Here is a 2,329-nt window from a genome sequence, read left to right as displayed (position 1 = left end):
CCCCCCAGATAGTCAAATAGTCGCTTTAAGCAATCATCAGTTAAGAATGAAGAACCCTTGATTGAATCAGGCTGCATGGCCGTGTGTTCCCCCCCCCTCCGTGCGAGAATCAGGCCGGTATAATTAGCTGTATAATTCCGCAGTGTGCGGAACATTGTAAAAATTAAAGGATGAGCTCATTTTCAGATAATGTGCACTTATCTGTAATACCTAGCTCTGCTGATTTCAAGTATCCCCCCCCCAGATGTCCACTAGAATCCAACAGCCTGCGTCCATTGTCCATCACGCTGGCCACACCTGTACAATGGGTCCTCTACGAAGGCCGGATGGTCATAATAATCTGGCCACTCAGTGTATGTATATATATATATATATAGATACAGTATATATAGATATATAAAAGCAATACAATACATGCAATACACATTCACTGGTATATTTAACAGACCAGGAGGTATCATTAGGGATTGTTAGGCTTTACATACACTCAGTGGCGTAACAATCGCCATAGCGACCCAGGCCAGATGCCGTGCGGGCCTCCTGGGTGGCTACAGCATCTTATGCTGGTGGCTTTCACTGGCGGCTGTGAGAAGAATGCGCTGCTGTTCAGATCACTGACTGTAATCTGTGCAGCAGCACGTTCTTCTCACAGCCGCTGCGGAGTCAATGAGAGGCAGCAGCGGCGGTGGGGCAGGCTGGACCCGGCAGTGGAGGAGGAGGCGGGGCCCGGTGACCGAGAAGGAGGCGGGCCCGGCGACGGAAGAGGAGGTAGGGGCCCATCAGCGATCATGCAGGAAGAGGAGGCGGACAGTTAAGGAGTGTGACCAGCCCACCTGAGGGTGACCCTGCAGAGCCCACCATAGAGGGTATATGGCGGGCTCTGCAGGGTCACCCTCAGGTGAGCTGCGTGGAATCTCAAGCGGGCTCTGCAAGGGGCATAACTAGAAGTCATGCCCCTTGCAAGAATGAATACATCATGTCAATCCTAAGTGTCATTTCTTCGAGTGTATCACCCTTATCTGTAGGCCTTGTTTGAATGGAGATCTAACGTTTGCCCGTCCAAAGACGTTGAAAGAGTCAACAATTTCCATCGGGTGCACTTACTTTTTCTCGGGACCGTGTCTGCATTCAATGGTGTTTTTTTTTTTTTTGTCCTTCAGCTTTAGATGTAGAATGTTTCAGTCTGTCAGGACAGAACCTTTAAGTGGTATTTATGTAACAGAGTAATCATGCAGCAACATCGGAGGAGATTTCTGATATTTAAAGAAGATTTAGCGCGGTGAAAGGCCGGCTGTGCCAGGATTTAATCACCTGAAATGCGCAGAGCAATTTGGCCCGCGCTCCGCTAAACCCTTACATAACCGTCCTGGCCGAGAGGCCTATAAATAGCCCGTGAGTTGTGTTCCCCCGCCGGCGGTCTGACGCCGCAGACACGTTTGTTTACAATGCACTGACTGCGCTGCTCAGACAAAGGAGGGGAAGTGCAATCACAGACATGAAAGATAATGTGGATGGCCGGGGAGGAGCGAACCATTCCGGGTCTTTTATCAGTTGTAGATATGTAGCGCTCACCCCCGCAGGAGCCGCCGGTTGCCCGGGTCATCTCTAGCCTGTCTAGGGGTATGTTCTTCAGCTGACCAACCATTAGCACTAACCGCCCTTCTTCTGGTGCCCACAGACTGATGTCCACTCCAGTAGTAAAACGATTGATTGAACATCTGCACTGGGGAGAGAGGATATGGGGGGGGGGTTCTAGGTGTCCAGGGGTAACCATCAGAAGCTCCAGATGCACCAGACCTGGTTGGCATATCAGTGTAGATCCACCTGGGAGACAGCGGACAGCAACTGATGTAGCAGACAGACAGGAGGGATGCAGATCCTCAACACAGGAAAGACACCGACCATGCTCCTGAAGTCCTCTTAGTTCCAGGGTACTTCAAGAGCCTGCATTGGTCCCGGTTTTCTTCCTCTATCAGCATCACAGACCTCCTCCATGTTGGAAACCTTTCCTTCACACCAGCCCATGCCCTAGGGTTGCCACCTGTCCAGGATTCACCCGGACAGTTCGGGTTTTGAATGTCAGGCAGAAAGGGGCAACCAAAATGAAGATTTTGGCTGCTGTACTGTACATACACTATAGTGCCTCTCATTGGCTGTCCCACAATATGACAGAGTCACACTCCGCCCAGAGGGGTACAGGCAATGCCGGACACCTGGAATTAACCAGATAATTGCCACTATTACTCCAGCCAGGCCGACTACAGCCCCGACTATCACTAAATGTCTAGTAGCCACATCACAGAAGGCGATGGGGGCTACAGACAGCGGC

The sequence above is a fragment of the Nanorana parkeri genome, unplaced genomic scaffold (genome assembly GCF_000935625.1).
Source record: "Nanorana parkeri isolate BGI_ZX_2015 unplaced genomic scaffold, ASM93562v1 scaffold2143, whole genome shotgun sequence".
In the NCBI taxonomy this organism is placed as follows: Eukaryota; Metazoa; Chordata; class Amphibia; order Anura; family Dicroglossidae; genus Nanorana; species Nanorana parkeri.
This window is presented reverse-complemented; position numbering follows the sequence as displayed.